Genomic DNA, 14,332 nt, shown 5'->3' with positions numbered 1-14,332 from the left:
AGTTTTCTGAATGTTGAGCTTTAAGCCAACTTTTTCACTCTCCTCTTTCACTTTCATCAAGAGGCTCTTCTTCACTTTCTGCCATAAGGTGGTGTCATCTGCATATTTGAGGTTATTGATATTTCTCCTGGCAATCTTGATTCCAGCTTGTGCTTCTTCCAGCCCAGCGTTTCTCATGATGTACTCTGCATATAAGTTAAATAAGCAGGGTGATAATATACAGCCTCGATGTACTCCTTTTCCTATTTGGAACCAGTCTGTTGTTCCATGTCCAGTTCTAACTGTTGCTTCCTGACCTGCATACAGGTTTCTCAAGAGGCAGGTCAGGTGGTCTGGTATTCCCATCTCTTTCAGAATTTTCCACAGTTTATTGTGATCCACACAGTCAAAGGCTTTGGCATAATCAATAAAGCAGAAATAGATGTTTTTCAGGAACTCTCTTGCTTTTTCAATGATCCAGCAGATGTTGGCAATTTGATCTCTGGTTCCCTTGCCTTTTCTAAAACCAGCTTGAGCATCTGGAAGTTCACGGTTCCACGTATTGCTGAAGCCTGGCTTGGAGAATTTTGAACATTACTTTACTGGCATGTGAGATGAGTGCAATTGTGCAGTAGTTTGAGCATTCTTTGGCATTGCCTTTCTTTGGGAGGTCTAGGCAAAGCCTAAGTACTTTTCCTTTTTTGGGAGGTACAATCCCAGGGTGGCAAGAGTTAGGGAAAATGAGAAGTGATCAGGGAGAGGAAATGCAAATACAGAGACCCCAAAATTGACTGGATTCAACTGATAATCTTGCTGCTGCTGCTGCTAAGTTGCTTCAGTCGTGTCTGACTCTGTGCGACCCCATAGATGGCAGCCCACCAGGCTCCCCGGTCCCTGGGATTCTCCAGGCAAGAACACTGAAGTGGGTTGCCATTTCCTTCTCCAATGCATGAAAGTGAAAAGTGAAAGTGAAGTCGCTCAGTCATGTCCGACTCTTAGTGACCCCATGGACTGCAGTCCACCAGGCACCTCCGTCCATGGGATTTTCCAGGCAAGAGTACTGGAGTGGGGTGCCATTGCCTTCTCCGGATAATCTTGCTAAATTTAGCTAATCCATGGTTGGCAATGAAAGTAAATGAGGTGGTATGAACATTAATAAAGGGAAACCTCACTGAAATGGAGTTGGGAGGCCAGAAGGGAGAGCTCTCACGCACATACTTTGTTATTGTTTTTCAGTCACTAAGCCATGTCTAACTCTTTTGTTCTTTTTCCACCCCAAGGGCTGTAGCCTGCCAGGCTCCTCTGTCCATGGGATTTCCCAGGCAAGAATACTGGAGTGACTTGCCATTTCCTTCTCCAGGTGATCTTCCCGACCCAAGGATCGAACTTGGGTCTCCTGCATTGCAGGCCGATTCTTTATGATCTGAGCCACCGGGGAAGCCCCACGCACACACTCCTTGATGTCTGTACAGGTCCCAGCCAGAAGAGACACTAGAGTATTTTGCATCTCCAGCAGAAAGTGACACTACTTTTCTACCCCCCAGCAAGAGGAAGAAAGATTTTCTCCCTGCCTGGCAACAGCTCAGCCACTGAGAGCTGATTTTAATAAGAGTGTCACGCTGGGCAGTTTGTGAGATTTTAGTTGGCTGACGAAGGATGGAACCCAGCTGTCAACAGTGAGAGTGCAGACTCCTAACCACTGGACTGTGTGGAATTCCCTTTAGTGTCTCCTTTAGCTGTATTAATAGAATACAGCTGGATTCCCATATCTGCTTCTGCATCCAGTCTATTGGGTTATCATTGTCAAGAATCCTTTGGAAACCTACACTGTATACTTAATGTCATGAAAATAGTTTTGCTCTTGGACACCCCTTGAAAGGGTCTTGGGGTCTCTCCAGGGGTTACCAAGAATACTTGAGAAAGGCTGCTTAAAGACAATAATTCTTAAAAAAAAAAAAAAAAGACTAATTCTTGGACTTCCCTGGCAGTCCAGTGTTTAAGACTCCACACTTCCAATGCAGGGGGTGTGGGTTCGATCCCTGGGTGGGGAACTAAAATTCTCTGACACAGGATGTACCCCCTCCAAAAGACAATAATTCTTACCCTTTCCCCAACCCCAAAGGCCTGAGGAATAGAACTTACCTCTCTAAATAGGACAGGAACTCACCAAAGCAATGTATTTTGTGGGAAGTAGAGGGAACATTTTTCTCTAGGGAGACAGATTAGAATTTCCTGGAGTCCAAGTGCAGTTTGCAAAAGCTGCCCTGGTGATTCTGATAGTTCCTCCACCCCGAGATGCCCTAGCTTGAGAATCGCTGCTCTAAGTTTCCCAATAGCCAATACAAAGAGGGAAACCCAAGCAACTAGGGCAGAATATAAATTTCTCCTGTAGGTCCTCATGGAGAGGACACTTTGGTGTAAGGAAATCTCCCTCAATAGTATCATTCTGGCAAAAACAGCAAGAAGTTTCATAAGGTTGACTTTTATAGTATGGCAGAATGTCAGTGAATAACACCATGATCAAATATCATCAATAAAATGATTATACGGGGATGCCTCTGGTGAGAGAGGCAGCATATGGACACACGGTTCACTGCTGACGTGTTTGGTGGGCAGTGAACGTTTAGATCAGCTATTGTGTTAGTTTTCTACTACTGACGTAGCACAATACCATACATTTAGTTGCTTAAAACAACACAAATTTGCTACCTTACAGTTTTGAGGGTTAGAAGTCTGACAGGGCTCTCTCTGGGCTAAAATCACCAGGTCATCAGGACTGAGTTCCTTCCCAGAGGCTCTAAGGGAAAACCCACTTCCTTGACTTTTCCAGCTTCCAGAGGCTGTATTCACAGCTCATGGGTCCCCTCCTCCATCTTCAGAATCAGCACTGTAGCATCTCTCTGACCCTTTTTCTGTCTTCATATCTTTCTCTCTGACCAAAACCAGGAAAGGTTCTCTGAGCTTAAGGACTTATGTGATTTGGGAGGATGTAAAGAAAGGGGAACCCGAACCCTTGTGCCCTGTTGGTGGGAATTCAAATTGTTGCAGCCAGTATAGAAAACAGTATGGAGATTCCTCAAAGAATTAAAAATAGAACAGCTGAGCTACGAGGGCAGCCCAGAACTGCCATATGATCCGTCAGTTCTCCTCCTGGGTATTTATCCAATAAAGTGAAAACACTAATTAGACTAGGTATATGCAGACTTCCCTGGTGGTCCAGTGGACAGGACATGGGTTCAACCTCAGGCCTGGAAAGATTCCACATGTCTCGGGGCAAAAAAGCCCCTGCGCTGCAGGGGCTGTATTGAGTCCATTGAGTCCATGCTCTAGAGCCTGTGCGCTGCAACAAGAGAAGCCACCATAATGAGAATCCTGAATACCGCAACTAGAGAAAGCCTGAATGCAGCAGCAAAGACCCAGGGCAGTCAAAATAAATAAATAAATAAGTAAAAAAGAAAAGATATACGCACTTCTATGTTCATTGCAGCATTACTTACAATAGCCAAGATAGCAAGCAACCCAAGTGCCCATCAGTAGATGAACAGATAAAGAAAATGTATATATGTAATATATATATACACAATGGAATATTACTCAGCCGTAAAAATGAATGAAAACTTGCCATTTACAGCATGGATGGATCTAGAAGACACTATGCTTAGTAAAATAAGCCATACAGAGAAAGACAAGTACCTTATGACTTCATGTAGGCTGCCTCTGAGATGTGTCAGTCACTTAAGTCATATCTGACTCTTTGTGACCCCATGGCCTGTAGCCTGCCAGGCTCCTCTGTCCATGCAATTCTCCAGGTGAGACTACTGGAGTGGGTAGTCATTCTCATCTCCAGGGGCTCTTCCTGACCCAGGGATTGAGCCCAGGTCTCCTGCATCTCAGGCAGATCCTTTATCATCTAAGCCACCAGGGAAGTCCAGTTATACTGTGTACTAAGAACTAAAATAGTGTTGTAGTCAATTATACTTCAAAAACAAAACTTTTCATAGAAGAAGAGATCATGTTTGCAGTGACCAGAGATTGGGTGGAGGTGGGGAGAGTTGGATGAAGGTAGTCAAAAGGTATAAACTTCCACTTAGAAGATAAGTAAGTACAAGGGATGTAATGTACAACAAGATAAATATAATTAACACTCCCCTGTGTTACATGTGAAATATAAGAGAGTAAATCCTGAGTTCCTATCACAAGGAAAAGTATTTTTTCTATTTCTTTAATTTTGTGTCTATAGAGATGATGGATATGTTCACTAAGCTGATTGTGATAATCGTTTCATGTGTACATTATGCTGTACACCTTTAATTTATACAGTGCTGTATGTCAATTATATCTCAGTAAAACCAGAAGAAAAAAAGATTCATGTGATTACACTGGCTCCACCTGCACTATCCAAGACCATTTCCCCGTCTCAAAGGTCATACTGTCTCTTTTTTTTGGCCGCACCATATTGCATGTGGAATTTCCCCGACCAGGAATCGAAACTGTGTCCCCAGCAGTGGAAGTGTGGAGTCTTAACCACTGAACCACAAGGGCAGTCCTCAAAGTCTCACTCTTAATCATATCTATAAAGCCTCTCTTGCCATGTAATGTAAAATATTTAGCTTCTGGGGTATTAGAGTGTGAACCTCACCTCTTTGGGGTCCATTATCCTGACTACCACAACCAGAGAAGTGGTGACCACTATGTCACTTGTCTTTCCAATGTATTCTAAGATCAAATATTAGGAAGTCCCAGATATTCAATGGGGAAATTGGGATTCACATGACACCAATATTAGCCTAATTCTGCACTTCTTGATCATGCAGGCTATGAAAACATACTGACTCATTCCAGGCATTTCGGAGGTTAGGAGGATGGCTTATGAAACAGCTAATGCACACATGTGGGAAACTGTATTATCTTTTAATTTTTTTACTGCACCGGGGCTTTAGTTGTAGCACGTGAACTCTTAGTTGTAACATGTGGGATCTAGTTCCCTGATGAGGGATTGAACCTGGGCCCCTTGTCTTAGCCATTGGACCACCAGGAAGGTCCCAAGGGCATTGATTTTTATGATATGACTGTGTGTCTTATTTGCAGTGGAAAAACTCTTGTTTTAAAGAATCCTTAAGGATCATTAAGGAAAAAAACAAAACAACGCAATTAAAAAAAAGAGCAAATATTTTGTTTCAGTTATCTCTTGGTGTGTAATAAACTATCTGCAAACCTAGTAACTTAAAACAGAACCCATTAAAAAATGATATGAATTAACTTATATACAAAACAGTAATAGACTCACAGACATAGAAAACAAACTTATGGTTACCAAAGAGGGGGAAGGATAAATTAGAGAAGTTTGGGATTAACATACACACACTGCTGCTGCTGCTTCTAAGTCGCTTCAGTCGTGTTCAACTCTGTGTGACCCCATAGACGGAAGCCCACCAGGCTTCCCCGTCCCTGGGATTCTCCAGGCAAGAACACTGGAGTGGGTTGCCATTTCCTTCTCCAATGCATGAAAGGGAAAAGTGAAAGTGAAGTCGCTCAGTCCTGTCTGACTCTTAGCGACTCCATGGACTGCAGCCCACCAGGCTCCTCCGTCCATGGCATTGTCCAGGCAAAAGTACTGGAGTGGGGTGCCATTGCCTTCTCTGATACACACACTACTATGTGTAAAACAGATAAACAACAAGGACCCATTGTATAGCACAGGGAACTATACTCCACACTGTGTAATAACTTATAAGAGAAAAGAATCTGAAAAAGAATATATATATATATTCAGTGTTATATATAAATATTATACATTATATATGATTATATATAATATATACCATAATATACAAAATATATATTTATATATATATACACATTATATAAACTATATAATATACATTTATATATAATATATATCATATTATTATATATTAATAAATATTAATTAAAAACATATTCTGCTTCAATATTTAATATATAATATATTTAATATATAATATAAATTTAATATAATTAATTACAATAATTATAATAAATTAATTATATTATCATATTCTTATATAATAGATACACACATTGTATTATATATATGATTATATAAATTATTATAATATATTATTATATATTATATTATATAATAGCACAATTATATATTATATTATTATATAATACATTATATATTATTATATATTATAATAATATAATTATATCATAACTATAAATGTATTATATTTATAATTATAATATAATTATATTATACAATAATATATTATATATTATAGTAATTATATATATTACAATATTATATAATAATATATTGTTATATAATATAATAATACATAGAATCTAAGTATATATTATATATATTATATTATATATTATATATAATTTATATAATATAATTATACATTAATATATTAATTATATATATTATATATTACATTATGTATAATATATAATTATATATGATAATATATCATAATATAGTTATGATAATAATATAATATATAATTATATTATAATATATATTATATATATTATGTTATATGTGTTATATATATATAACATATTATATATATATTTTATATATAACATATATAAGTGAGTCACTTTGCTGTACACCTGGACCTAACGCCACACTGTAAAGCAGATATGTGCTCTCATGTTCATGTGCTCAGTTGTGTCTGACTCTTTGGGACCCGCTGGACTGTAGCCCGCCAGGTTCCTCTGTCCATGGAATTTTCTGGGTAAGATACTGGAGTAGGTTGCCATTTCCAACTCCAGGGGATCTTGTCCACTCAGGGATTGAACTCTGAACAATCTTGCATCTCCTGCGTTGGCAGGCAGCTTCTTTACCGCTATGCCATCTGGGAGGCAAAATACTTCAATTAAATAAATAGGGACTTTCCTGGTGGTCCAGTGGCTAAGACTCCACTCTCCCAATGCAGGGGGCCCTGGTTCAATCCCTGGTCAGGTAACTAGATCCCACATGCTGCAAGTAAGAGCATGCCACAGCTAAAGATCCCACGTGCCCCAAGGAAGACTGAAGACCCTATGTGCCACAGCTAAGACGGTTGCAGCCAAATAAATTGAAAAAGCCATGCGGACCAAATGTAATTCTCATACATTGCTGTGGGGTGGGGAGGGTGGGTAGAACATTGTTTGGTAGTATTCAGTAAAGCTGAACGTGTACCTCTATCATGACCCAATAACAATACTCTTATAATTAGATGTAAGAGATGAGTGCACCAAGAAACGTGAGCATAGCAGGGTGTCTGTAGACGCTGTATTCATAAGAGCAAAACCTGAGAACCAAAATAAATGCCCAGTGACAGGAAAACTGGTAAATCAACTGTGATATTGTCATAAAATGGAATGCCATGCAGCAATAAAAAGGATGAATTACTGATTTGTGTGCCCACATGAATGGATCTCTCAGAAACTATGTTCAGTGAATATCAGTATCATACTGTATGAATTCAATTATATGCAATTTCAGAATAAACACAACTTATCAATGATTATAGAAGTTAGAATAGTGGTGACCTCTGGTGGAAGTATTGACCAGGAAGAGCACAAAAGTACTTGCTGGAGTGCAGGAAAGTTCTATATCCTGATCTAGGTGGTGGTTACTCAGATGTATACAAATGTAGAATTTCATCGAGATTTAAACTTAGCGCACTTTATGCAATTTTACTATATGGTCATTTAGCCTGAATAAACAATGACAAAACACATTTTACAATTAAGTGGGTTCCAGGGTCAGTTAAGGAAAAACAACTGAGCCAGCTCCAAAAATTCTTGCCTAGACCATGGACTTTGGTAAAAGGTGGCGCATTCCATTAGATACACCAGAGCTGGCATACCATGCAGTTTCTGAAAGTTTAACCAAAAGAATGAAGCCCTGTAGTGACTGGAGAAACAATAAAAGCACACTAAAACAAAGTCGTTGATATTCCATTCCTGATAAAGAAGATAGCTTCTTTTTAAAAATTTGGTAACAAGTTACTGTTTTTCTGAATCAGTGTTCTCACTAAAATACTTGATAATCACTGACCTAGAAAAATAAAGACATTCTTCAGATAATCTTTAAAAAAGTATTGTTTCTGTCAGCCAAGCTTTTGAAAGGTGCTGAGAAGAAAGCTGAGTGCCCAAGAATTGATGCTTTTGAACTGTGGTGTTGGAGAAGACTCTTGAGAGTCCCTTGGACTGCAAGGAGATCCAACCAGTCCATTCTAAAGGAAATCAGTCCTGAATATTCATTGGAAGGACTGACGCTGAAGCTGAAACTTCAATACTCTGGCCATCTGATGCGAAGAACTGGAAAAAACACTGATGCTGGGAAAGGTTGAAGGCAGGAGGAGAAAGGGATGACAGAGGATGAGATGGTTGGATGGCATCACCGACTCGATGGACCTGAGTTTGAGTAAGCTCTGGGAGTTGGTGATGGACAGGGAAGCCTGGCATGCTGCAGTCCTTGGGCTCGCAGAGTTGGACCCTACTGAGCGACTGAACTGAACTGAGCAGAAGGAGCAGGAGGTTGTTTCAACAGGTTAAGGATAGGGCCACATACACTATGTGACTAAGCCAGATAGTGCTACATCATCTTGTGAAAAGAGGAAGTGCAAAAATTGGAAAAGAATCTGGGCTGTCTGCTCTAACACACACCAGAAGGGTGCCATCACAAAGCAAGGCTGCAAACATTTTGTAGTTTGGAAAACTGTTAAAAGTAGATGTAACCCCTGGTGAGATTGTTAGATAAAATAGAGGATGTTCAGTTAAATGTGAATTTCAGATAATCAATGAGTAATTTCTTGTATAACTATGTCCCATAAAATATCAGGAAATTCTTATTTGTGTTTACCTGAAACTCAGGTTTAATTAGGCATCCCGCATTTTTATTTGCTAAATTTGGCAACCCTATTCCTTTGGCTATAACATTGTCTTGCTAAGTTACTGCATTATTGCCTCTCGGAAGAATGAGACTTTCTGGAGTGTGCTCCAAAATAACTGGAGGTGGGTTCTAAAATGCATATACCATGTTTCTGGATGGAGTGTTCCTCTGAGTGAGAATATCTGAAAGATCATTAATCAAGTCTGACAGGGTTGACTTCAATCTGTACCAGAAGCCAAGTTGACAATATGGTCAAGAAGTATCCTGAAGCTCCCCCTTGTGGCAGGAAAGCATAACCTCTCTGCTTTCCATTTCACTCTACCAGACACACCCCCTCCCACCTCTGCCTCTATCACCTGGTCTCCAGGGACCACGCTGGCACAAAGTCACCACCATGGTCTCCCATCCTTGCCTCCAGTATAGCCCCCAAGCAGCCGAGGAGTACTGGAGACAGAAATTGTCCCAGGACTCAGCACTTTGGTCTCAAACGAGCAGTCCTAATTCAAGAGTACTCGTTTTAGTGAGATGTGCTATATGCCACATGTAGGGTGGTTTCTGAGAGAGAGGAAAGGATCTGGGTTGGGGTCTGGGAGAGAGATCCTCCGCCACTGAGGAGAGCAGCTGTGGGGCTCTCCAAACTGGATGGGTGTGGCTGAGCGGGCTTTAGCCCTTGAGGATAGAGAGGAGGCCAGGAGATGACGGGGGAGGCGCCGAGGGCAAGATTTTTGAGAAGCAACCATGGCAACAAGGCCTTGACTTGGAGGTCTGAGTTTGAAAGCTCACTGGACCCTTCTGTGAAGATGAGGGATGAAGCAAGGTGGGACCTTGGGTAATCATACCGGAGCAGATGTTTCTCCTGTATATTCTTTGGGTTTTCTGAATTCTAAACATACAAAATGAGAGTGTGTATGAGGGGAGAAGCTGTAGGGAACAGAAACCCATTCAGACTATATTAATAAAGAACAAGCACATTATTTCAGGTTTTAAAAAAATAAACAGAAACCTCAATTAAATAGAGTTGGGAGACCAGAGGAGTCTGCAACAGGAAAGAGAGCCCATCAGAAAGAAGAAAGACTCCTCTTCTTTTCTGGCAAAGACTTAGTCAATGAAAAGCCATGGGTTCTTTGATTACTACAGCCCTCCCAACTTCCTTTTCCCCTCTAGAAAAAGAGTTCTCCTTCTCCTGCTGTACAGGGACTTGTATGTGGCTCCCAGTGGTTGCCGACCCTGAACTGCAATTTGTCATTCAGTTCAGTTTAGTCGCTCAGCTGTGTCCAACTCTTTGCGACCCCATGAATCGTAGCACGCCAGGCCTCCCTGTCCATCACCAACTCCCAGAGTTCACTCAAACTCACGTCCATCGAGTCAGTGATGTCATCCAGCCATCTCATCCTCTGTCGTCCCCTTCTCCTCCTGCCCCCAATCCCTCCCAGCATCAGAGTCTTTTCCAATGAATCCACTCTTCGCATGAGGTGGCCAAAGTACTGGAGTTTCAGCTTTAGCATCATTCCTTCCAAAGAACACCAAGGGCCCATCTCCTTCAGAATGGACTGGTTGGATCTCCTTGCAGTCCAAGGGACTCTCCAGAGTCTTCTCCAACACCACAGTTCAAAAGCATCAATTCTTCGGCACTCAGCTTTCTTCACAGTCCAACTCTCACATGCATACATGACCACTGGAAAAACCATAGCCTTGACTAGATGGACCTTTGTTGGCAAAGTAATGTCTCTGCTTTTCAATATGCTGTCTAGGTTGTCATAACTTTCCTTACAAGGAGTGAGCGTCTTTTAATTTCATAGCTGCAGTCACCATCTGCAGTGATTTTGGAGCCCCCCAAAATAGTCTGACACTGTTTCCACTGTTTCCCCATCTATTTCCCATGAAGTGATGGGACCAGATGCCATGATCTTCGTTTTCTGAATGTTGAGCTTTAAGCCAACTTTTTCACTCTCCACTTTCATCAAGAGGCTTTTGAGTTCCTCTTCACTTTCTGCCATAAGGGTGGTGTCATCTGCATATCTGAGGTTATTGATATTTCTCCTGGCATTCTTAATTCCAGCTTGTGCTTCCTCCAGCCCAGCGTTTCTCATGATGTACTCTGCATATAAATTAAATAAGCAGGGTGATAATATACAGCCTTGACGTACTTCTTTTCCTATTTGGAACCAGTCTGTTGTTCCATGTCCAGTTCTAACTGTTGCTTCCTGACCTGCATACAGGTTTCTCAAGAGGCAGGTCAGGTGGTCTGGTATTCCCATCTCTTTCAGAATTTTCCACAGTTTGTTGTGATCCACACAGTCAAAGGCTTTGGCATAGTCAATAAAGCAGAAATAGATGTTTTTCTGGAACTCTGTTGCTTTTTTTCGATGATCCAACGGATGTTGGCAATTTGATCTCTGGTTCCTCTGCCTTTTCTAAAACCAGCTGAACATCTGGAAGTTCACGGTTCACATATTGCTGAAGCCTGGCTTTGAGAATTTTGAGCATTATTTTACTAGCATGTGAGATAAGTGCAGCCATTGATCCTAAATAAACCCATCTTTGCTGGAAAAATATCGGGCAGTGGGTTTATTTTAGGTTAACGTTTTGGTGGCCCATACAGAGACCAGAGAAGAGCCCTGAAGGCTCTGCAGGTCTTTGTTGCAGTGGGTTTCTCTTAGTTATAGTGAGCAGGGGCTGCTCTGTAGTTGCAGCGCAGGGGCGTCTCATTGCGGTGGCTTCTCTTGTTGTGGGGCATGGGTTCTAGGGTGGGTGGGCTTCAGCAGCTGTGGGCCATGGGCTTAGCTGCTCTGAGGCATGACATGTAGACTTTAGATTAGAAGCTTCTGAGAGTTCTTCCTCCTTCCTCTTCTTGTCACCCAAATGTGACCTCAACAGGTTTCCAATCTGTGTACCCTCTGACAACAGATACTACACCCAGGAAAGGTCCTTCCTGGTGTTTTATGACAAAAATTGCTGAAACTAGAAAACCTGACTCTTGACCAGCAATACATTCAGAAAAACAACTTCATCAAAAGGAGAAACTGTTAAAAAAAAAAAAAGTAACAAGCCTCAATTAAATACAGTTGGGTGACCATGCTTGTATCTCCAATTTTACATACCACGGTGGTTAGGTTTCTGGGTGATGCAATGGTGTGTTTCTTCTACTGCAGAGAAGAAATACAGCTCCACTGAAAAACTGCTAAAGCCAAATTTACCCACAGAGGGACTTCCCTGGTGGTTTAGTGGTTCAGAATCCACCTTGCAATGCAGGGGGCGCTGGTTCCATCTCATCAGGGAACTAAGATCCCACATACCACGGGGCAACTAAGCTGTACAACTAGAGAGCCCATGCACCACAATGAAGACCCAGTGCAGCAAAAAAACAAAATGTAAAGTACAAAAATTAAAAAAAAAAATTTACCCATAGAAATGTCTTATTTCAGTAGGGATCAGCAGGTAAGAAAACCCTTGAGGGACTTCCCTGTGGTCCAGTGGTTAAGAACCTGCCTCCCAATGCAAGGGATGCCAGCTTGATCCCTGGTCAAGGAACTAAGATCCCATGTGCTGGGGTAGGGGATGGAGGTGGGGACTGAGCCTGCACACCACAACTACTGAGCCCAAGCGCCCCAACGAACAGCTTGCCTACTTACCGCACCTAAGACCCGATGCAGCCAAAAATAAACAGATAATGTTAAAAACTTATATGCAGAGTACATCATGAGAAACGCTGGGCTGGAGGAAGCACAAGCTGGAATCAAGATTGCCGGGAGAAATATCAATAACCTCAGATATGCAGATGACACCACCCTTATGGCAGAAAGTGAAGAGGAACTCAAAAGCCTCTTGATGAAAGTGAAAGTGGAGAGTGAAAAAGTTGGCTTAAAGCTCAACTTTCAGAAAACGAAGATCATGGCATCTGGTCCCATCACTTCATGGGAAATAGATGTGGAAACAGTGTCAGACTTTATTTTTTTGGGCTCCAAAATCACTGCTGATGGTGACAGCAGCCATGAAATTAAAAGATGCTTACTCCTTGGAACAAAAGTTATGACCAACCTAGATAGCATATTGAAAAGCAGAGACATTATTTTGCCAACAAAGGTCCATCTAGTCAAGGCTATGGTTTTTCCAGTGGTCATGTATGCATGTGAGAGTTGGACTGTGAAGAAAGCTGAGTGCCGAAGAATTGATGCTTTTGAACTGTGGTGTTGGAGAAGACTCTGGAGAGTCCCTTGGACTGCAAGGAGATCCAACCAGTCCATTCTGAAGGAGATGGGCCCTTGGTGTTCTTTGGAAGGAATGATGCTAAAGCTGAAACTCCAGTACTTTGGCCACCTCATGCGAAGAGTTGACTCATTGGAAAAGACTCTGATGCTGGGAGGGATTGGGGGCAGGAGGAGAAGGGGACGACAGAGGATGAGATGGCTGGATGTCATCACTGACTCGATGGACGTGAGTCTGAGTGAACTCCGGGAGTTTGTGATGGACAGGGAGGCCTGGTGTGTTGTGATTCATGGGGTCACAAAGAGTCGGACACAACTGAGCAACCAAACTGAACTGAACTGCATGTTAAAAATGGAAACCCCCTGAAATGAGAAGCAAATCTAATTCTATTATGCCATGCTTTTTTTCACACTTTAAAAATAGATATATATTTATTTGGCTAGGCTGGGTCTTAGTTGCGCCATGTAGGGTCTAGTTCCCTGACCAGTGATTGAACCTGGGCTTCCTGCATAGGAACAAAGAGTCTTAGCCACTGGACTACCAGGAAGTCTCCACATTTTTTTTTAAGTAAGACTTTCCTAAGTTGTTTCATATGAAGCTTTCACTAAAGAAAGGAGATGCTAAGTTCTCTGGTTTCTAGACAGCTAAGAGGAGACAGCCTTAGAGTAAAATTCTTAAAAAGAATTTTAAAGAAAAGCTGTTTAGTAGGAAATAGAATTCCTCGTGGAAATTATAACAGAGGCCCTTCTAGGTGTGCGTGTGTGTGTCTGACGGTTTGTATATTCTTGGTAAGTGCAGTTTGCCTAGGTCCTAGTGCTAACCCACTAGGTCTGAAGACAGGATGAAAAAATAATAGTGCAGAATAGCTCACTGATTCGCCTTACTTCTTAAAATGTGGCCTAGAAAATTTAAAAGTACAGAAGCGGATCTTAAGGCTCTAGATAGTTCCTTTGCACATTCATTAGAGATATATTTTTATATGTGTAGTTTTCATTTTAGTTGCCCTACAAAGAAAGTAAGGAGAACTTTTACTTGTATTTACTTCCTGTCAAAACATGCAAATGAATCGGAAAAAAAATATATTTGGCACGTCAGGGTTCAGGTCTTTGCACAAACAAGTCAAGCAAAAACCCGTTTCTTTAGAGTTTCTGCTTCTTTCTCCGGAAGCCCCTGTCCTGCTGCCTTTTGTTGGCCCTTCTCTTTTCTCCTTTGTCTTCAGAGGGAGAGACCCTCCTGACAGGCAATGATGCGGAAATCCCACCAGAGCCT

This window comes from Bos mutus, chromosome 25, assembly GCF_027580195.1.
Source record: "Bos mutus isolate GX-2022 chromosome 25, NWIPB_WYAK_1.1, whole genome shotgun sequence".
In the NCBI taxonomy this organism is placed as follows: Eukaryota; Metazoa; Chordata; class Mammalia; order Artiodactyla; family Bovidae; genus Bos; species Bos mutus.
This window is presented reverse-complemented; position numbering follows the sequence as displayed.